The following is a 23,994-nucleotide window of genomic DNA, read 5'->3' as shown; positions in this document are numbered from 1 at the left end:
AGAGAAAGCGGGCCTGCTGCTCAGCCTAGTGAAATCCTGCTTTACTGTCCCGTCTCAGAGAATCTCAGTGTTGTCACATCTCAAGGCTCTGACTCATCATTGTGGAGACTTACAGAACACAGTAGATGGATGGTCTTTGAGAGTTTCTGTGGCCAGTAATTTACAGCACTGTCTGGCAATAAGCAGGTTCTCAGACTCTTGTCATTTGGTCTGTAGGTGGTACAGATGGGTGTCATAACTGATAGGTTGTGCTCCCCTGGCATAAATTTCAGTAACACAGTTGTGTTGTGGTTGTTCAGTTATGTCTGATTCTGTGATCCCATTTGGGGTTTTCTTGACAAAGATACTAGAATGGTTTGCCATTTCCTTCTCGAGCTCATTTTACAGATGAGGAAACAGATAAGTAGGGTTAAATGATTTGCCCAGGGTCATTCAGCTAGTAAGTTATCTGAGACTGTATTTGAACTCAGGACTTCCTGATTTCAGGCCCAGCACCCTATCTACTGCACCACCTAGCTGCCCCTATAGTCAGTAATACAGGCTTGCCATTAATACCATTACTAAGCCTATACCCAAAGATATCAAAGAAAGAGAAAAAGGACTTTCTCCACAAAAACATTGATGTAAGCTCTTTTTTTTGTGTGTGATGATGAAGAACTGGAAATTCAGGGGGGTATTTATTAATTGAGGAATGGCTGAATAAATTATGGTATAAGAATGTAATGGAACACACAATTGCTGTAAAAAATGGTGAGTGAAAAAGGTGATTTTAGAGAAATCTGTAAAGATTTGTATGAACTAATGTGGATTGAAGGGAGAACAGTTTACCCCTGTTTTGTTTGAATATGTTTATTTGTTGCAAAGGTTTTGTTTTTCACATATTTTTTTCCAGTGGAGGAAGGAGGTGGAAGGGGAAAAAATAACTTGATAATTGAAAAATCAAATTTAATTTGAAAAAATAATACAGGCTCATTTCCAACTTATAATGGTACATCAGAGGAAGACTTTAATGGCAGTAAGAATAATAATAATTCTCATTTCTTTGTCTTGTTACAAAGTACTTTTTTCCCAACAACTCTGAGACTTAAATAATGTAAATATGATTATCCCCATTTTACAGACAGAGGAACTGATATTCAGAGAGAAAACACGGTTTGCTGGATGTTGAATGACTAGTGAGCTGTCGTTTTATCAGACCCGAGTCCTCTGACTCCAGATCCATTGCTGCCTCCCACTACCGTGAAGTCAGTGAGGAATAGCAGTTATTTAGACTGACTGCCACATTTTATAGATCATTCCATAAGCATTAATTAAATGCATCCAAACACTCTTAGAAAAGGGAGAAGTGAAAGGTCCTGCTCCAGACAGGGCTTTACTCGGCACTAGGAAGACATAGACAAAAATTCGAGAAGCTAACATTCTAATGGGGAAGACAACACATAAGTACACATAAAACACGCACAAAATACATCGTAATTAGGGGAGAGGCAGGGGAGAATCAGCAGGTGGGGACAGTGGAGACTTCATGTTGTGGTTTAGTCATTCAGTCATGGCCGACTCTTCATGATCTCATGGACCACAGCACCCTTGTATTCTCTGCTATCTCTCAAAATCTGTCCAAGCTCATGTTTGTTGCTTCTATGACACTATCTATCCATCTCATCTTCTGCCTTCCCTTTCTCCTTTAGCCATCAATCTTTCCCAACATCAAGGTCTTTTCCAATGAGTCCTGTTTTCTCCTTGTGGTGCCAAAGTATTTAAGCTTCAACTTCATTCAGGTTTGACCTTCCAGTGAGCAATCTGAATTAATTTCTTTAAGTAGTGGCTGATTTGATCTCCTTGCTGTCCATGGGATTCTCAAGAATTTTTTTCAGCACCGCAATTTGAAAGTGTCAATTCTGCAGTGCTCAGCTTTCCTTGTTGTCCAGCTCGTAGTCCAACTCTCACCGCCATACTTTGCTACAGAAAGAAAACATAGTTTTAATTTTACAGACCTTTTTCAGTAAGGTGATGTCTCAGCTTTTTAGTATGCTGTCCAGATTTACCATAGCTTTCCTTCCAAGGAGCAAGTGTCTTTTAATTTCATGGCTGCAGTTCCTGTCTGCAGTGAACTTTGAGCCAAAGAACGTAAAATCTGACGCAACTTTCATTTCTCCTCCCTCTATTTGCCAGGAAGTGTTGGAACCAATTGCCATGCTCCTAGGTTTTTTGATGTTAAGCTTTAAACCAGCTTTTACATCCTCCTCTTTCACCTTCTTCAAGAGGCTTCTTATTTCTTCCCTTTCTGCCATCAGAGCAATATCATCTGCACATCTGAGATTGTTGATATTTCTCCTGGCAACCTTAATTCTGGATTTTAATTTGTCCTGCTAGTATTTGACATGACATATTCTGCATATACATTAAATAAATTAAGTGACAATATGTAGCCTTGTTGTACTCCTTTTCCAGTCTTAAACCAATTACTTGTTCTATGTTACAGGTTCTTAGTATTGCTTCTTGACCCACACACAGGTTCCTCAGGAGACAGGTAAAACGATCTAATATTCCCATCTCTTTGAGGACTTGCCACATCATGTGATCCACACAATCAAAGGCTTTAGTGTATTCAATGAAGCAGAAGTCAATTTTTTTTCGGAACTCCCTTTCTCCATAATACATCAGATGTTGGCAATTTGGTCTCTGCTTCCTCTGCCTCTTTGAAAACCAGCCTGATTTTCTAATGATTCTCAGCTCACATACTGCTGAGGCCTAGTTTGCAGAATTTTGAGCTTAACTTTGCCGGCATGTGACACAAGTGCGATTATCTGATCATTTGAACATTCTGTTCCTTTGAGCAAAATTACTTCTTTAGGACTGGGACGCAAACTGATCTTTTCCAATCCAGTGGTCAGTCACTGTTAACTTTTCCAAATTTGCATAGTGTGTGCAACGCTTTAACGGCTTCATCCATCACCTCCATTAAACACCTTATTATTAGCAAGTCTTCCCAAGGCCCAGTGAACTTCATGCTCCAAGATTTCTGGCTTTAGATCAGCAACCACAGCATTGCAGTTATCAGTGGTCATCTTTCTTGCATAGTCCTTCTGCATATTCTTGCTGCCTCTTCTTAATCTCTCTGCTTCTCTTAAGTCCCTACTATTTTTCTTTTATCATGCCCATTTTTGCATGAAATGTTCCTTTGATTTCTCTAATTTTCTTGAAAAGATCTCTCATCTTTCTTATTCTGTTGTTTTCTTCTACGTCTTTGCAGTGCTCATTTAAAAATTTTCTTATTTCTCGTTGCTATTCTCTGTGCATATCTTTCCCTTTCTCCTTTCCTTCTTTCTTCAGCTATATGGGAAGCCTCTCCAGACAACCATTTTGGGGTTTTTTGCTCTTATTTTTCTTTGGAATGTTTTTTGTTTCTGCTTTTTGTTGTTTCTTCCTATGTAATATTGTGCACTTTTGTCCATAGTTCTTTAGACACTCCATCTACCAGATCTAATCCCTTAAATCTATTCATTACTTCTACTTCATATTCATAAGGAATGTCATGTAAGCTATCCCTATATGGTCTGATGGTTCCTAGTTTCTTGAGTTCAGGTCTGAATTCTGCAATAAGAAGCTCATGTTCTAATCCACACTCAGCTCTAGGTCTTGCTTTAAGTGACTGCATAGAGCTTCTCCACCTTTGGCTGTAATGTATATAATCAATCTGATTTCAGTATTGATCATCACGTGATATCCATGTGTAGAGTCACCTTTCAGGTTGTTGAAAAAGAATGTTTTCCATGATCAGTGAGTTAGCTTGACAAAACTATTCACCTCTGCCCTGTTTCATTTTGTATTTGAGACTTCATGTAGAAAACTGTTACTTGAGCTGAGTTTCAAAGGAAATAGAGAATTCTAATATACAGAGCTGAGCAAGGGTTACATTCCAGGCACTGAGGACAGCCAGTGCAAAGGTGGAGGGAAGGGAAATGGACAGTCACATGTGAGGAGCCACAAAGAGGTCAGTTTGGTTGGATTGTAGAGTGCTAGAAGGGAAATAATGTATAATAAAGTTAGAAAGTTAAATTAGGGTCAGGTTTTGAAGAGCTCTATATGACAGAATCATTTATATTTTATACTAGAGGCAAGAACCAGTTTTTTATTATTTTTAAATGAACAAATCTATTTTTATTAACTAATTAACAAATCTATTTTCTCTCTCTTACCCCTCAACTCATTAGAAAAAAAAGGAAAGAAAAACAAATAATTTGTAAGAAATTTACATGGTCAAGCAAAATTAATTCACTCATTGGCCATGTTAGAAAGATATATGCCTCATTCACTGGAGTTTATTGAATATGGAGGGAGGTGACATGGTCAGAGCCTTGCTTTAGGGAAATCACTTTGGTAATTGTATAGAAGATGTATTAGAGAAGGTAAAGACAGGAGAGGGAGGCCAGTTAGAAGGCTATTTCAGTAGTCCAGGCAGGAGATGATAACAGTCTCAACTAGGGTAAGGGTTGTTGAGAGAAGGGGATGTATGCAAACGTTGTAGAGTTGAAAATAACACATTTGCCAGCTGATTGGATATATGTTATGAATGAGTATGAGAATTACCCCCCAAGGTAAGAACTTGAATAAATGTGATGATGGTTATACCTTCAATAGAAATAGGAAATTGGGGAAAGGAGTGAATTGAGAGGAAAATATGAGTTCTGTTTTGGTTGTGTTGAGTGTGAAACACACTTGGGATATCCAGTTTGAGGTGTCCACTAGGCAGTTGATGGAACTAGGTACAGAACTTAAAGCAGATTATATAGATCTGGGTATCATCTGCATAGGTCATAGATTATAGATTTTAGAGCTTGGAAACAACCTTTGGTGTCATCTAGTGCAGTCCCCTTTGACGGAGTTACTGAGAGAGTATAGAAAGGACCCACAGTTAAGAGAAATTATATGGAAAATGGAAAGTGAATCAGCAAGGGAGGTTAAGAAAGAGCTTGAGACAGACAAGAGAAGAATGAAGAAGAGGCCGTTGTCATAAAAACCCTAAAACTGGGTTAGCAACATCAGATGAGGTCAAGAAGAACGAGGACTGAGAAAAGACCACTAGGTTTGGCATTTGAGGTCACTGGTAACTTTGGAAGAGATGAATCCAGAAGCCAGAAAGGTTAAAGGATGTGCTCTAAATCATGCAGTGAGTCAGTGAGAACTCGTTTCTTATGACACAAGAATATTCTATCACATTCATGTGCCACATGTACCACCATTCTCAAATGAGTGGTCACCTACATTGATTTTCCTTCCACTTCTTAGCTACCAGAAAAAGTGATGTTACAAATTTTTTTGTGTACATGAGACTTTCATTTCTGTCTTAGACCTCCTTGGGTTATGTGCTTGGCATCTCTGGGTCGAAGGACAGACATTTTAATCATGTTAAAGCCTCATCTCAAATTGCATACTTAATGATTGGATTGTCATAGCTACACTAACAGTATATCAGTGTGTCTTTCTTTCCTTAGACCCTGCAATAGTATTTTAATTTTTTGTCATATTTGCCAGTTTGCAGGGTATGGGGTATTATGTATGTATTGTTTATGTCAGAGTTATTTTACATTGTATTTCTTTGATTATTAGTTATTAAGGCAATCTTTTACTTGGTTGTTAGTTTGCTATTTTTTTTTTTTTGAGAACTATGTGTCCTTTTTGACCACTTGTATCCTTTAAGGAATGGTTCTTGATCTATATTTTACCTTCCTTTTTAAAAAAAAATTAATATTTTTTTCATTTCTCAATGTTATTGGCACTCAGCAAACTATGAAAAGAAAATACAACAGTCCTTAGATTTAAGTATCTTAATTGGTCTTCAGAGAGTAAAGTCACTTTGAATATTATTCTTTTCAAAATACTTTTCACTGCCTCCTGGCACAGCTTGCTTATATTAGCCCAGTCATTTTCCTGCTTTACATCAACCCTGTAAAGGACATCAAGGCTGGAACCTCTTTTCCCCCAATGCTAAGAGTAAAGGCGACATCAAGATACTTCTCAGCTTACTCTGTGACCCCAGCAGGACCAGCTTTGGCACTACCTAGCTAGTCAATAGACTTCAAGCTGAGATTACACATTTAAACTGGTCATCAAGAACATTGGACTATGTCAGTTTCTCCATAAGAAATAATTATAACAATTTAGACTGGGCCCAAAGCCAGAGAACCAGAGGATTCCATGCTAAAGAAAATGAGCTTTCTCCTGCCCCCACCTCCTCCTTTTTACCCTAGACTTTTAAAGAGAAACATAATTAACTTCAGAGATGTGTGTTTTGAATCCTTTTCCGTGGGCTGCACATTGGACTTTCAAGTTCCTGAATAGCAGTTCCCAACAAACCAGTCACTCATCATTTCCTGTGCTTGCCTGCAGGAATCCTCTGTGATTTTCCCAGTAGGCTAAAGTTCCACCCTAAAATGAGAGGTGGCAGCCTATTTCAGAAAACGCCCCCTTCTGTTGTTCACCCCACTTGTCCCTCTCATGTACTGTATTTTAGCTGATTCCGTCGTGATACTGCCATTTAAACTACTGGCTGTTAGACCGTCCCAAAGCTTCGCCAGCACGTAATTACCTTCTTTGTTGTTGAAGGTAGACTCTTGGAAGCGCATGTTTTAGGATGGCCATGTTTTCAGAGGCAAACGCTAGCTTTTGAACCGTGCCGTAAAATTGATCTATTCCTTTAGCAAATCCTTATCAAGCACTTAGGGTGAGGCATTCTTATACTGTAAAGGAGATTTACAAAGTATATCCTTCTGTGTCACTTTGAACCTCTGCTCAAGGTATATGCGTACCTTGACATAACACAAAATCAATACCTATATAGCATAGAGAATATTTTCTGGCATTAAAAATGTGTGTTTAGAAAAAGTTATAGTAAAATAATCCTCTGCTACATTCTACCACCTCCACTACCTCGCTCCTCTAGGTATGTTGCACCTTAAGTAGCTACCTACCTCCTCTGCCCCTCCTTCAGGTCTTAAGTGGGAGATCCAGTCTTTGCCCTACAGGAATTTGGAATCTGAGTTTAAAAGACACATATTGCTTAACTTTGCATATGGTTAAAGTGCAGTGAGTAGCACAGACTGTACATGCAGTAAGGGCTCAGAGAAGTAGAATACTAATGTAGGATGCAGTGAGAGAAGGCCCTATGGAGAAGGGAACACTTGCAATGGGCCTAAGGGTATAACTGAGTAGTTTTAGAGGAGATGGAGGGATTCAGTCTCTTGTAGGACTTGGACTCAGGGTCTGTGATCCTGTGCTAGCAGTGCTGCATTTTACTGTTGCTTTTACTTTGTTCTTTGCAACCTTAGGCTTTATCTAGAGCAAAGGTCAATGTCATAAATTAACAATTTATAATATATGAAAAGTGGCCTATTTGCATAGTGGTAGGCAAGAATTGCCAAAGTTAAGGAGAGAGTTTGGTAAAGTAAAGAAAGTGTATCCAAAGTTTAGTAAAGTGTAGGTCATTAAAAGCTTAACTGTAATTGACTTAAAGTTAATTGAATTAATACAGTGACTTGAAAAAAATAAAAAATGTTTTCATTAAGATATAGAAAGGTATATAGAGGCACATAGATTATAGGAAACTTCTAGATTCTTTTGTAACGGATTATATTCAACATTTCTGCTTCAGAGATCTCAATTCTACTTTGTCAAGTTTTTCTTAGTGTTAAGTTGTTAATGATTGACCATACACTGGATGCTGAAGGGATTGCTTTGAAAAACCAAGAAAAGAAATAGGCATTTATTAAATTCCTACTGTGTGTCAGAACTGTGCCAAGTACTTTGCAAATATTATCTCATTTGGTCCTCACAAAAACACTGGACGTAGGTGCTGTTGTTATCATCCTAATTTTGTAATCGAGGAAATTGAGGCAAACAGAAGTTAAGTGACTTGTCCAGAGTCAGACAGCTAGTAAGTGTCTGAGGCAAAATCTGAACTCGGGTCTTCCTGATTATAGGTGCAGTTCACCAACTAGCTGTCTGGAGAGAAAAGTGAAAATAATACCTTGATTGTTTTTGTAACAGTAAACTTCGATTTAGTCATAATTCAGATGTAAAAAGCAGTTAACCAGAGAAGCAATATGGTACAGTGAAAAGAATGCTATACTTGGAGTCAGAGCATGTGAGTTTCAATCCCGGCTCTTCTGCCTTACTGCCTTTGTGACCCTGAGCAAGTCACTAAACCTTTGTAGGCCTCCATTCTTCATCTTTACAATGAGGGAGCTGAACCATGTGGCATCTGAGGCCCCTTGCAGCTGTATGTCTATGATCATGTGAATCAGTGATGTTTTGTAATGAATGGTATTTTTATTAATAACAAGAGCGAGCATTTATGTAGCACTTTAAAGTTTGCAAAGCATGTTCCTTATATCATCTCATTTGACCTTTACAACAAACCCATGAGAAAGGTATTAGTATTGTTCACATTTTACAAATGAGGGAACTGAGTCTGAGAGTTGATTTACCCAAGGTCACACACCTACTAAGTGTCTGCAGTGGAATTCAGATGTAGTTCTTCCTGACTCCAAGTCCAGCAATATCCACTGTGCTACCCCTCTGGACATTTGGGGGTGGTGTGAGTGATAACCATCACTGTATGATGGGTGTCTTAAAAGACATAAATAATTCCTTCCCCCACGGCTCCTGAAGCACGGTGCCTCTGTTCCAAGCTGGGTCCTCTTCAGATAATCATCAGTTTGGGGGCTTTGCCTTGTGAAAGCCTTTTTTGTTCTTGATTTTCCTAGCCTCCTCCCCCACCTCCCAGCTAGTTCCCACTCTCCAAGAATGGGGTGTTTCCCCATTTTTATGAACTTCAATAGCTTCCTGGGCATTTGGAATCCTAGTCCCAGGAGCTGAGCCAGCCTGCTGCTGTTGAGGTAAATAAGAGATCTTTCTTATGCAGCCCTTTATAAGCTCCTCTTGAAGGGAGCGAGCCAGTATCATAAAGTAAATAACTATGGTAGGCAACTCCCTTAAAATAAACCAAAGGCCAAATGTTTGTTTGAATATCTTTTGCTCTAGATTATCCATGCCTATTGTTCCATTGGCACAGATAAAAGGTGAATAAACTAGAGCTTTATTTGAAGGTGCTTCCTAATGGGTAACTTAGAAAGTCTGTATATTTTACAAAGATGATATGCTTGACTGGGGAATTCCCACATAAACTCAGGGCTTATGGAGCATGTCAGAATAGCATGAAGATGAACCACGTGACATTCTGCCAAATGCATCACTAAAGGTTCTGTTCGAGGTAGTTATCAATAGATTTCTCAGGCAGAAACTGGTTGCCAGTGTGGAAGTCTCGGTAACCTTCAGTGGATGTAACCACTCCATGCTAGGGTTTGTGGTAGAGAGGGGGAAGTTTGGGAATGGAATCATACAAACCCTAGACTTTAGGAGAGCAGATTCCTAAGGTTTCATAAAAAGAGGAGTTGGGAAACTATTGAGTACGCTTCTATAGAAGGGGGAAGGTCTCAAGAATGAAATTCTGGAGATACAAAGAAAAACTATTCTAATGAGGAAGAAAAAGGGAAGGATCATAGATTTACAGCTAGAAGGGACCCCAGATGCCATAAGGTTCAACCCCTTCATTTTATAGATGAAGATTGGAGACCTAGAAAGGTTTAGTGACTTGCTCAGGGTCACAAAGGCAGTAAAGCAGATGAGCTGGGATTCAAACCCATGTACTCTTGACTCCGAATCTAGAAACAAAGGAGTCTTAACAACCAGCTTAGATTAACAAAGCAGAAGATGTAAGGCAGGACAGGTGGGAAGGTAATATGCTTTTATGAAACACCAAATATTTGTCAGGCCCTCTGTTAAATTCTGGAGATAGAAATACAAGCAAAAATAAAGATAGTCCATGCCTTCAAGGGTCTTCTTACATTCAAATGGAGGAAGACAATACACAAAAGAGACCTGAAGAGAGGGGTGGAGAAGGACTTATGTGGGGACATGGTGGCCAAGTTCAGTCAGAAGCAGAACTGGGAGAGGAATAAAAAATGGCCAGCCATGGCCCCTTCCCAAAATGGTGGTCCCATGAGGAACTCAGCAGTGAGAGAGAGAGTCAGGAGGAGAGAAATATTCCAGGGTGAGAAGGCTGTTGAGTTATAATGGAGAAGTCCAGAAGTTCAGAAGCAGAGTCATGTCGGGAATGAAGGAAGGATGGTCAGACAAGGCCTGGAATCTTGGAACAGGCATGGAACACAGGAAAAGTACAGAAATGTGACATGGTGAAGATAACGTCATGATTGTTAATGCTTAGAATAAGCTGAGTCTGGTCAAGAAAGTTACAAAAGAAGTGGCTTCTGTCAAAGCTGAACCACTGACTAGGGATGAGAGAACGAGTATCACTACAATGGATATGTAGGTGAAGTTTGTAATTGGTTTTTTGTTGTTGTCGTCATTGTTGTTTTCTTAATGAAAGAAAATGGAGGCTGAGAACTATAGACCAGTAAGCTTGACATAGGTATAGAATGAATTAGTAAAGGTCTCATTAAGAATCCCTGGTACAGAGGGAGAAGAGAAGAAGACCTAAGACAAAATCTTGGGATGTAGTCAAAGTTACTGGGCAGGACCTGGAGGAAGATCCAGCAAGAGAATGAGAAGGAGCCATTGGACCTTCTTGACTTTCTTCTTTTCTATACTCATGTGTGCATGCATTCGTGTGTGTGTGTGTGTGTGTGTGTGTGTGTGTGTGTGTGTGTGTGTGTGTGTGTGTGTGTGTGTGTGTGTAGAAGCCCTACCCTTAATAGCCTCTCCTTCTAACACCCTTCCATCCCCTCCTTCCTCTGTAGCCAGTTGATAAAGACAAAAAACAAAACTGGAGTCCATTTCTTTGAGCTGATAAGGGATTTAATATATTGAACTGGCAGCTGTGGAAGAAAAATTTGGTACTCTGCATTTTGGAGAAAAGCAATGTTTAATTAATTATTCTAGTACTAAGCATTTCTACTTAGAGAGAAAATCAGAAGGTACAAATACATATCTGCCTTTGAAAATCTTTCAAAAGATACTTTTGGGTTACAATGTATAGTCTTCCCAAACAAAGACAAATTTCCACCAAATGATGACATAATTTCTGAACTTAGATGAAAGCTAACAGTTTTGTAATCAAACAGAACACTAGTCACTTAAAGTATTGATGCATCCTGGAGAATCATTTCCCCAAATAATTTAATCTAGTCAAGGGCAGAGATAATGACCTTAATTGGATTAAAATGTTAATGTTCCAAGTCTACTTAGCACCTTAATCCATTTTCTTTTTTCCCTATAATGTTTAATTGCTTTTAAATAAGTTTTTATTTATGTATTTTGTCTTTATATCACCTCAGTCTTTACCAGTGTCCTTCCTCTACCAGCCATCTCATATAGCAAATATTAATTTTTTTCCATTCAATTTTATTTTATTTTTAGTTCCAGATTCTTTCCCTCCTTTATCCCTCACCCACCTATTGAGAAACCGAGAAATACAAATATGAAGTCATGCAAAATAAGTTTCCACATTAAAAAATGCTCTAAAAGGGGGAAAAAAAAAACAAGAAAAAGAGAAAGAAAAATATGCTTTAATCTGTACACTATCAGTTCTCTCTCTGGAGATGAATAGCAATTTTATATCATGAGTTTTTTCGGACTGTGGTAGATCATTGTATTGATAGAGTTACTAAGTCTTTCACAGTTGATTATCCTTACAGTATTGTTGTTACTTTTGTATACCGTTCTCCTAGTTCTGTTTTCTTTACTCTGCATCTGTAGATACAAGTCTTCCAAGGTTTCTCTGAAACCATTCCCTTCATCATTTCCTACAGCACAATATAATATTCCATCACATTCCTATATTATAACTTGTTCAGCCATTTCCCAAGTGTTGGACATTCCCTCATTTTCCAATTCTTTGCCACCACAAAAGGTGCTGCTATAAATATCAAATAGTATATTTAAGACAAAAAAAAAAAGGAAAAAGAAAAATTAACATAACTGATCAATACATTGAAAAAAAATCTAAAAAATATGTGGAATGTATAACATTTGTGAATCTCTGCCAAGGGGTGGGGTGAGCATGTCTTTTTATATCTCTTCTTTCAGTATAATTTTCTATATAAAGTTACAGCATTTACCTTTGATTTTTTTTTTGGTGGTTTTGTTTATGTTGTAATCACTGTGTACATTGTTTTATTTGCTTAATTCACTCCGTATAAGTTCATGTAGATCTTTACATGCTTCGCTGTACTCATTACATTCACTATTTCTTAGAGCACAGTCAATTCCAGTTGGTCAAAAAAGCTCCTTCCTTCTTTCCTTCCTTCCTTCCTTCCTTCCTTCCTTCCTTCCTCCTTTCTCCCCCCGCCCCCGCCTCTCTATCCACATAGGGTATCATCCATACTCTTACCCACAAGTGCTCTGTCCAAAGGAATGTAAGTTTTGATCACTGAAACCTTGGAAGATGTCTTGAGGTTTACAGCTTAGATTTCATTCTTAAGGACCATGCCTTAAACCCAAATCACTCCGGCTCTAATTGATTAGGCAACTGTAGGTCCCAGCTCGAGCCTCCCTTGGTCATTGTTTGGACCCTGATGGCTCAGAAAAGAGTAAATAGCAATTGTTTCCAAAAGAGGCCATTCTTTGCCTCATCTCTTACCCAGCCTTAATGACTGAATGGGTGTTGCCTCAGTCAAAGTGACACCTGGGAAAGACCTTAGCTTAACAAGGCCAAGGTCTCCCACTACATCTGGGATCATCTCCAGTCATCCTGATCCATATCTGGCCACTGGACCCAGATGTCTCTGGAGGAGAAAGTGAGACTTGTGACTTTGCACAGCCCTGCCTCACTTAAATCCAATTCACTTGCATATCATGGCATCACCTTCCTGGTGTCTTGGCCCTCTTTGAGTAGGAAGGACAAACAGCAATGACAACAAGAACACAGCAACGTTCCCTTACTTTTACCCAGTTTCCTGGGTGGGGGGGTGGGGTTTAGAGCAGAATATTGTTTGATTAAATATTAATAAGGTTTTCTTCCTTCTGCTAAGTCTAGGGAAGATATCAGAATGGAGAATTATTTCTGAATATTTATTAAGGAGGAAAGGGGGAGGAAGCTTTAATGTGCTTTCCCTAATGGCCTTTGAACTGAATCATGAAGTTCCAGGATAATTTCAATAAGCAGTCAGTCAACAAGCATTTATCTCAACAGAGATGGAGAGTAAGGGATGGGACTAGGGCAAGACAAGACTATAAAAGGCTTGAACAAAGGCACATTAGTGGGAGAGAGTGGGATGAGAATGGAGAATGGGGGGGGTAGTTCAGTTTGGCTAGAACATGGAGAAAGAGCAGTGGTCTGAGATTAAGCTGGAAAAAGTAGGTTGACCTTCAGTTATGGCATAGCTTCAGTTCCAGACAAGTTTGAATTTCATTTGATAAACACTAAGAAACCATAGAAAGGTTTTGAACTGTTGAGCGACAAGATTAGATCTATGCAAGAGGGAAAATTATCCTGGCAGCCGTGTAAAACTATTTTTTTCATTGTCACATTGGTCATTTTGAAATTAATTTTATCATTAAGATAACTGAATCTTGAAAAAAAAAATCCTTAACCTAAAATATTCGATCTTAGTGGCCTATATCATACAAGACTAATCAGCCCTCCCCACTTTTCAAACCACTTTAGAGAAAGAAAGGGATTTGGCTTTTTGTTTGTTTGTTTTATTTTTCCCCTCTGTCTCTAGGGTCCACACACCAAGCAGCACGGTCTGTGTTTAGGCAGAGGTGAAATGCCTGAGAGATGCTTGATTTAGAGTAATGGGAAAACCTGCTCCGACTCCCCCACTGGGAGAATTCAGCGTTGACTGGCCGTTAGGAGGGAAGGAGAAGTAAAACATTATTTACAATACTGCCCTAGCACTGATTTCCTTTCACATGCTATAAAGGAAGTGTTCTGGTGATATTGGCAAGGAGTGAGCAGCAAAGGCTTTAAGATGTCAGCTCTGGAAACAAAACTTCACCTTATGATGTTAGAATAATTATACTGAACTTGATCTGTAATTACTTCCAAAACAACAGTTACTAAATCCAGCTGACTTGGAGTGGGGGTAGTGGGGATGGTAAGGGGAGATCTGAATGGGCTTGGATTGGATGGAGGAACTTTAGTTTCCACTTGTCTGGTACTGATTGCAGGGGGCCTCCTTTTCTTCCTCTCCCTTCCCCCTTTCTTCTCTGTAGCCGTGAGCACTCTGTCATGTTGACACTAGTGATGGGAACACTCTGATTTAAAATGGAGTTAAAAAGACGGCTTTTATCATCTCTAGCACACAACCTCGGGCCAAAACTGACAAACAGTTTTAAAAGTTGTGGTTCAAACACAGTATGAGATGTTCCCATGTGACCCCTTGTGAAGGTCCCTATCAAAAGCACCCCCATGCAAGACACCTCCTGTCACTTCTGCTTCAATCTCTCACCTGGGGGCTCCGCCTCATCCTTCGCTCAGCTGAATTCCATCATGACCCTCCGTCATCTGCCTCTTAGTCTTATTGGCTATCACTGCCCTTCCTGCATTCTCCATTCCAGTCAAACTGACCTGCTAACTGTTCCCTTTACACAACATATTGCAGGTCATTTTCTGTATCTTGGCACCCGTGGCTCCCAGTGTCTAGGATGCTCTCCCTTCTTGAAAAACCCTGGCTTCTTTCTAGCTAAGACTCAGGTGCCACTTCTTCATTCGATCCCTCCAGTTATTAGTGCTATCTCTCTTCTAAACTTACTTTGGGTTGTTTTGAATGTACTTCACATTTACTGAACGTATCATATCCCCTCGGTTTGCAATTATTTTCCACCACAAAAAGAGCTGCTATAAATGTCAAATAGTACTTTTAAGACAAAAAAAAATAGAGGAAAAAGAAAAAATCAACATAACTGATCAATACATTGAAAAAGTAACTTGCAGATTCCTTGAAGGCAGCAACAATTTAATTTTGTATCATTACATCTCTAGTGCCTAGCGATATATGCTCAACCAGGGAGGGTGGGATTGAATGAAATATTTCCTGAGGTCTGCTATGTCTGAGATGCTGTAGTGGTAGAAATATAAAGATGAAAATGACGCAGTTTTGACCTTGAGGATCTAATGATATGGGGTGGACACAATGTGCACAGAGAGGTATAATCATAGCACAAAGTGGGGTGTGATGTTACACCAAGAAGATACTCAGACAAGGTACTGTTGGAAGATGTGAGGCATAAGAGAACTCTCTTAGCCAGGGAGATCATAGATATCTTTATGGAACAGGCAGGCTGAGCTTTAAAGAAAGTGAGTTCATCAGGCAGTGATGAGGAAGGAAGGCATTCCAGGCCTAAGGGACAGAGAACATGCAAAAAGCAGCAACCCCAGAAGGTGCAGGATGGGATAGGGATAGAGAACAGCAAAGAGGCTAGTTTGGCCAGAATGTACAGTCTGGGAAGCAGAACAATATGAAATAACACCAGAACAGTAGGTTAGAGCCATAATGTGGTGGGCCTAGGACTAATGGTGGACTGGAGGGACCAAGCAATTATTTTTCCTAGACATCAACCTCTGACATAGGAGGCTAGTTCTGTGTGATTACCAATGAATGTTTGTATTTGAATTCTGAACCTTTGCTTTCAGATTCTGTCTTCCACTGAGTTGTAATCCTGTGCAAAAACACCAAACCCAAACAAACAAAAAACTCCAATGGCATTTGTTGTATTTTCCTCTGCAAAACATGATTCTAATAAAGAAGGTACAGGCTGTTTATGAGCATACTAATAAATGCCACGCATTCCAGGTCTGTAGCAGATTCCCCAGTGTCCCTTCACCTTCTAGTTAAGTTTTATTTCCTCAGCATAATTAAGAACATATCTTTCTGCTGAGAGCAAATATGAAAGAACTTCTGGGATCATTCACTCAACCCGGCTCAGGCCGGATTCATTATGAAATTAGGGGCCATTCATTTATCTACTCAAATCATACACCACTCCTCTTTTTGGCAAAATTAGAGGGCTTTTTGGTTCCTTCTCTTCTAAGTACTTGACCTTGCATCTAAGTCGGCGCCTCAGTAAGTATTTGTGGGTTGGCTGATTTTACTTCCTTGTTATGATCAGTACCAAATTAAATGCCTACTCAGATCCCAGGATTCAAATGCCACCCAACCTGAGTGAATGTGTGCGGAGAGGGGCTGTGTGGTAACTTGGACTTTATAGAACAAACAATTTACCTCCCAACCTGTATCATTTTTGCTAAATTGCCATTGTTTTCTCTTAGGTAAATTGCTACGTCCCCTAGGTTTCAGGATCGGTCGTGATATTTATGTTGTATTGTGAGGTTTTTTAAATTTTATTAAACATTTCCCAATTACATCTTAATCTTTGTGGACCATATCCAGCAAACAGCCATGAGTACGAGCTTTCTGTGTTAGAGGGTAGGATGGATGGAGCTGTACTTTTCAGATATAAGTCTTCATAAGTAATTAATACAGTACAGTTGGACATAATTATTTTTCAAGAATCTACAGGCTAATGGACAAAATAAAAAATCCAACTATCAGTCAAACTTTTATTAAGCCTTAGATGTTGTAGGTGCTGGAGAAGGTACATGAGATAAAACCATATCACTACCCTAATGGCATTTGAAATAATTGTTATGTAGCACACAGACCATGTTGGCTCTCTCTGCCTCTGTCCTAGAAGGAAAGAGCATCGCCCCTCTAAGAAACAATGCCTTTGTCCCCCAGTTGGAGGCCCTGGCTGGAATTCAGACATCCCTTCCCTTCTCTCACATGGTCTGCACAACAGGGTCAATGTTCTAGACTGCTTGTGGCCTTCTGAGACATTTCTTTTTTCAGTATTGGAAATAGTCGTGTCCTGAGTAGAATCTTGAGTTCTGAAGTGGGCAATTCCATTTCCTTGTGCAGTGACACCAAACCAAAGAAGTCATGACTCCCCTCCATGCAGACATGCTGAAGTGAACTGATTTGTGACTTGGCAAATGTTCTGTCGCCCTCCCCCCCTCCCCCATTCAAAATATCTTCCATTTCCCTCATCCACTAAGTTTCTTATTCTAATCTTCACCCAGAAGCCATCAATGCTAATCTGGGGCAGAGCAGAGACTACAGACATGGAATAATTCCTGAAATAAAATTGGAGCAAAGTAGAAGAAATTACTTCTGCTTTTAGATGAAAAACAAATTTATACCTATTAAGCATTTTTGATAGTGATGTAATTTGATATTTTAGAAGGGAATTAACATAAGCATCACAGAACTCCTGCTCATATTGGGTTCGCATTGGTGGATATGGATATGGGTGACATTTAGTTGTGGGTGCTTTAAATTACTCTGGGTGTCTCTACTTATGTTAGTGTTTCAACTCTGGAGTATATGACTCAAGTGCTGGGTGTATCACTGTTTTTTGTGGCTACACACACAGAGAAAATCTAAATTCATTAAATAAATAAATAAGGCACTGTGTAAGTAGCTTATGTGCATCACTTCATTCCCTATTCTCTAACCATCTCCTCTTCTCTCTTGTATCTCCTGCAATTCCCAAACCCCCAATTTGGACCCAGCATCCATAATTATACCAGTTCTGCCATTTCCTGTATTAAATGTGTCGTTCTACTCCCCTTTGGCCAACTCTTCATCTCTGTGACTTTCTAGACCCAAGTGCCCTTCCCAGGGCACCCACTCCCTTTTGAATGTTGTACATTGTCTTCTCCTTGAGGGCTCTGATTTTGCAGCTAAATGTTACAGTGGATAGAATGCTGGGCCTGGAGTCAGGGAGGCTTGAGTTCAAATCCAGCCTCTGACACTTACCAGCTGTGTGAACTTTGGCAAGTCAATTGACCTGTTTGCCTCAGTTTCCACATCTCTAAAATGAACTAGAAAAAGAAATGACAAACTACTACAGTATCTTTGCTAAGAATGTCCCATTTGGGGTCATGCAGAGTTGGATGTGACTGAAGCAACTGAACACCCACCACAAAATCAGTACGTGGAAGAGTTCACTGATTGTGAAATTCTAACATATTTGTGAAAATTCAAACACATTTTCCACTATACATAGCTCCTAATGGTCTTAATTAAAGCAAACTACTACAGAAAACAGTAAATGTAAACAGAACTCCACTTCATGACTTTGCTTATTATTCCTAGCTGGTGATGGACTCCAACTATTAAAAAATTCTCTAAGTACCATTCTGTTAGAGGTTCTGTTGTTTGGGAGTTTAATAGCTAGTACTTTCCTGACTACTGTCTTTATGTAAAAATATTTACTGAGGTTTGGTCTTTACTAGAAAAAGCTAAACTTATCGCACAGACTTGTGAAATTCAGACTAATTACAGGAGACCCCAGTATAGACTAAGAGGTAATTACAATAGAAGTACAAACTTGACATTAATGAAGGAGTTTGCTAATAACTAGGTTTCATTTATATGCCATTATTCCACTTTATTCTTGGTGTGTGTGTGTGTGTGTGTGTGTGTGTGTGTGTGTGTGTGTGCGCGCGCGCAAGCATGGGAAGAGAGAGAGAGAGAAGGAAGAGGGGGGAGGGCAGAGAGGAGAGGGGAGACACCAGAGGCCTGGCTCATACATGTCTTGAAATGGCTGTGAGCTTTTCTGCCTCTAGCAGAGTCCTCCTCCAGCCCCTGCCTCATCAGAGGATGGAGGTTCTAGATTCCCAGCAGAGCTTATGCCCTGGGATGAGCTATCAAGCTGGAATGGTGACCAATCCAGACCTGGCACCACCCCAGGACTTTTGTCCAAGGGTCAATCTAGCAAAGTTAACCAACAAAGGGTGACCTCCAGGTGATGGGCTTTTTGGGGAAGGGAAGAGAGACGGCACCTAGCAACTCATTAAATGAGCTACTAAGGCATAGGGGGGTCACAGTCTGAATAAAGGGATGACCCACATGGATGAAATTGCAGATCTCTGAAGTACTGAAGTCTGGATGTATTCTACTGACTTCTTAGAAAAGTAAGACTACAGATGAGGAGAGAGGCTGTTGTTTGTATTCTTTAGAAGGGAGATACCTGTTTGTGTATGGATTTGGAATATTCCACAGTAGCATTGTCCATGTGGTACTGATGAGGGTGGGTAGCAGTGCCGTCCATAACCCTGCCCCATGCAGTTGTTCAGCTGTATTTCCCACTTCTTCAAGACCTTACATCAAGTCCATAGTGACATTTTTCCTCATTAATGCCCTGCCCCCTTCTATCTCCAGGCCCTTCTGTATAATATTTTCCCTACCTGGAATGCTTTCCATTGTCCCTCTGCCCATTTAAATCCTAACCTATTCTAGAAAGGCCTAATTCAAGTCTCACCTTCTCCATGAAGCTTTCCCTAAAACCTGTCTCTGAATTTACTCAAGTATGTACTAGACAGCATAGCATGTGAGTAAAATCTGTCTTCCATTGTCTGCTAATTGACTCATTATAAACCTGGTGAAGGGAAGGATCCTCTCTTTTATTTCTTTAATCTGCTTCCACTGGACTGTTTCCATATGCCCTCATTTAAAATTCTTGTTGCTTACATGGATTGTGCCATCACCTCCATTTGTTTTTTAGATGTGTGGCTTCCCTTTCTAAGTCAGTGAGCCAGATTAACGATGGTGCACTTTTCTAGGATCCAGTGCTCTTAGAGCTGATAAGGCTCTGTCATTTTACAGAGAAGCCTCGAGATGGAGCATCAAAGCCTTGCCCATGATTACCCAAGCTAAGAAAGGGCCATAGGAAGACTCCTAAGTCAAGGTCTGATGCTTTTTGCACACTGCTTGCTTTCATATTTGTACAGATGTTGTGGTGTGCCTGCTCTGTGTAAGGCCATATAGGGGATGCAGGGATATATGTAGTCTCTTCTTTCAGAGAGCTAAGAGAAGTGTGAGAGAAGATATAGATGATTGGCCAGGACACAGCTATATGCAGTGAGAGGTACAGAAAAGGGTATAGGTATTTAGGGTGGAAGGAGGGCTCTCTTCAGACTGGGGTCTTCAGTCAGTAGAAGTTGACCTGAAAACCTAAAGGCTGGATGGACTGTGGCTTAACAGAGGGAAGGACACAGGGTATCTGAAGGTGAAACCAGGAATGGGACATACCTTCTAGTTTGGGTGACAATAATTAGATCAGTCTGGCTAGAGAAGAAGGACTCAAAGAAGGGACCCCTCATTTGATGGATGCCTAGAGGGCCAAAGTGCCCTGCCCATGGTCACCCACAGAGGAAAGAACCAGGTGAGCATCTAAGACAGGGCTCCGACTCTGGCACCTCCCAGCCCCATGTCGGGCTCTTTCCATTATTCCTCCCTGACATGTTGGGCAGGATCAAAGCTAAAGATGGAGAAGTCTCTTGGGGCTTTGCCAAGCTGACTTGAGAGTCGGGGTGAAGACAGGACTGGGCCCGAGGTGCTGGCTGCCTCTCAGACCCAGAATGCTCATCCCCCTCTCTGCTGTATCTCAGAATCTAGCATTTCTTTAGGGACTCAGCTCCAGGGCCACCTTCTGCCTGAAACCCAGCTGCTCCTGCTTCTCTCCTTCCTGTACAGCTATAGATGTGATGTGGGCTTCAGCCAGACTGTACAGGCCTGGAGGTCAGGACTGTTCTTACTTTAGTCTATATTCCCAGAACCCAGCACACAGTAAGGGATAGGGACTGAACCTCAGATTTCACTGACACAAGAAGCTCCCTCTGCCAACACAGATTAGCATCTTCTCTGTACCTTGTGGGCTTAGACAGTTTCCCAGAGCCCTGGGGGTGAAGTGACTTTTTCTGACATAGCCATGACACATCAGACAGAAACAGCACTAACCCGGGGCTTCCTGACTCCAAGGCAGTTCCCCTTCCCAGGCTCATACTGCTTCTCTCAGAGGGTAGAGGCTTAATAATGCTTGTGGGGTGGTTGATTGAATGCCATCTTCCCTCTGTCGTTGGTCTCACACAGGCTTCTCCTTTTTCGTTCTCTGTCCTCCCCCAGGAACAGCAGCCCTGATGTGGTTGAACACCCAGATGCAGCTCTTTTGCTTAATCTATCTCTTTTTTTCCTTCTAGAATGTGTTTTGAGTCTTCCATCTCCCCACCCCATGTGTGTGTGGAGTGGATGACGATGCCTTTCTCTTTTGGCTGGCAGGTAGTGAGTTAAAAGCCAGTCATGAGAACTGGATGACCTATTAAGAAAGACACCGCATAGATATGTTGTAATATGCTTCCCACCTTAGCAGACATGACTAAACAAACTTTGTCTGCTTTGAACAATTAATCTGTTTGTCAGCTCAGCTTGCTGCAAGAGCAGAGCCCCCTGCAAGCGGCAGCACGTTGAACCCTGAAAAGACAACTGGGGTGTCTGGGGCCTGAGTTTCCTCCATTGACCATGCTGCCAGGCTCTGTGTAGAGCCTTCTAAAGTGGAGTTTTAGAAAGTATGACCTTTGTAATGTAAAGAATGACTCGAGTCAAGTCTTTGCAGAAATGAAGCTTCCAGACCTCCCTTTATTAGTTTCCTAGGAGAGAAAGCTTAATTAGCTATGAGGCAATCTTTGTTTTTCTTGAAAACAGAAATGCCAGAAAAACCCAAATGCTTTCATCAACACCAGCTTGCCAGGTGCCCACATCTACCTCACACCAGCTGCTCAGTAAACACTCCTAGCCTGTGCATCCTTACCAGGCTGCAGATGTACCCTCCCACTTTGGGCCTCAGGTTCTTCATCTGTAAAGTGCCCAAGTTAGACTAGAGGACCTCAAGGCCCCCTCCAGCTTTCGATCCATGGTCCTGTGTTCTCCTTCCAAAACAGGAGGATGCAGCAGCGACTAGAAACCATAATGGAAAGACTTGGGGGTGCTTGGCCTGAAGAAGAGGTAAAAGTCTATACACCTACAGGGATCCTTAGGTATAGTGTATTGTTGTTCAGGTGTTTCAGTCTAGCCTGACTCTGTGACCCCATTTGGGGTTTTCTTGACAGAGATACCAGAATGGTTTGCCATTTCCTTCTCCAGCTTATTTTACAGATGAGGAACTGAGGCAAACAGAGTTAAATGACTTGCCCAGGCTCACACAGCTAACAAACGTCTGAGGCTGAATTGGAACTCAAGGAGATGAGTCTTCCTAACTCCTGGCCCTAGGGCGCTCTGTGCACTGTGGCATCACCTAGCTGCCCAGTGTTTAGTTTAGTGGCCCTGCTTCTATTTGAGTTTGACACCACTGGACTGAAGGACCTCTGATTCCAGCTCTGAATCCTCTCATCCATGCTTTCCCATAATTTCTTGTCCAACCACATCAACACCAGTAATGACATTTTCCCAGTCAATGACCTTTTCTTCCTTCTTGAAGAATAGTGTGAAGCAGAAGGAAGAAGCAAAGGAAGGTATCTGAGCACAATCAATGCAAAGCTTAGATATTATCAACTGGATCAACTGGTCTCTAACCTGCAGGTGGCTGGAGCCAGACAAACAGAGCAAACCAGACAGGAGAGTCAGGACACGAATAGAAGGGGAATTAACTTCAGAGTGAGGACGACACATGCATACTGAAGACCCTTTTCCTAAGAAGGAGGGCCTAACATGCTGGACTAAAGGCAGGTCCTACGTACATCCTGGGATAGACCATGGCATAATCATTTTTAAGGCCTGAGTTACTGTTCCTATGGGCCCTGTGGAAACAGTATTGTCTCATGTCTCAGGGGTCATGCCCACCCTGTGGGGCACAGAACGAGAGTTCTGTGATGGGAACAGTATTGCAGTACCTGTCACTGACAAGGAACAGGAGTTGTGAATGTGATAGATGACCCTGAGAAATAGGGGGAGCTAAATCCCTCAGTGAATGCTTGGTACTGATCCGAGCAATACACTTTGCCAGAGGGTAGTATCCTGAGAGCAAAGGATCGTTGTTATGCCAAGCTCAGGACACAGCCTGTTTGCTGGGCCTTAGCTCTGGGAAACAAGTTATCTCCAAAATATTTTGACAATATAAAGGAGAGGATTAGAAGCTAGATAATGGGGGAAGCTTATCCTAGTGAACCAGGAGCACTGTATTTGGGAAGCAATGGGAAATGAAGCCCACAATGTAGGGCAGGGCCAGCTCCAATTACTTGGATAGACATGATTGGGTGTTCAGCTCCCAAAGCCACCAAGGACAGAGCAACGGTTTGGTCAGGGTGGCTGGAACATGCCACCTTCCTCCCAGATGCCTCCTGACTGGCTTATTATAAAATCCTTTCAATATTTATTGAGACAAACCCCAAAGAACCACAGGATGACTTCATAAAGCCTGGCTATTGCTTTTGTGTAGACTGTGCACCAGAGGGAGTAGAGACTTTGGTAAAGGTCAGTAAGCCAGCCTAGAAATGGATGGAGCCACAGAGAAGAATCACTGGTCATGCCTAAGATGCAGAGAACAGAAGGTCATTTTCTATACCAGACTGATCAATCAAACCAAAAGTCTTGGAGTGTTTGTGGACGCTCTATACTACTGAGAAAAGTATTGGAAATGAACCGTGCTCTAAAAAAAAACCTCACAAGCTAAATGAGAGAATTCATATACACATAGAAAGATATTTGTGAATATAGACTTATAATACATATTATAAATATAGGTATTTATATAACTGAATTGTTTAATTGTCTAGACAAGAGATACTGAAAAATTTAGAGAAAGCAAGGATTGCTGGGATTGCCACAGTCAGAGCTTCATAGCAGACATGGGGTGGAGTGAGGGCATATTTAAAAAGCACCCACTATGTGCACAGCCCTGTGTTTTAACCTGGGCATCAACAATCACAAAACACTTCCTGGCTTCAGGGAGCTCACACTCTGGTGAAAGAAACTAGAAAGAAATCAGAAAGGCATTTCAAGGCACGAGCAAGAGAATGGAGGTAGGAATGGGCAGCATGTTGGGGGGCCCACGAGCAGGCCTGTTTAGCTGCTTTGGAGGGTTCATGTGGGGGAAGGAGTAGGAGAGGAGATCGGGAGGGACCCAGTGAATGCTGTT

The 23,994-nt window shown here is 41.0% G+C and overlaps 1 protein-coding gene and 1 long non-coding RNA gene across 6 annotated transcripts in view; one reads left to right on the top strand and one right to left on the bottom strand.

The window, feature by feature from the left end:
• ATG7 (autophagy related 7) overlaps positions 1-23,994 on the top strand; it is a 242,198-nt gene that overhangs the window by 179,037 nt on the left and 39,167 nt on the right. The window lies entirely within an intron of this gene.
• Positions 834-2,188, bottom strand: LOC140497476 (uncharacterized). The gene is made up of 2 exons (XR_011964699.1): positions 2,046-2,188; positions 834-1,959 (listed from the first exon to the last, which is right to left on the bottom strand). It is a non-coding gene; the product is annotated as an uncharacterized lncRNA (long non-coding RNA).

This window comes from Notamacropus eugenii, chromosome 3 (genome assembly GCF_028372415.1).
Source record: "Notamacropus eugenii isolate mMacEug1 chromosome 3, mMacEug1.pri_v2, whole genome shotgun sequence".
NCBI classification, from domain to species: Eukaryota; Metazoa; Chordata; class Mammalia; order Diprotodontia; family Macropodidae; genus Notamacropus; species Notamacropus eugenii.
This window is presented reverse-complemented; position numbering and strand designations above follow the sequence as displayed.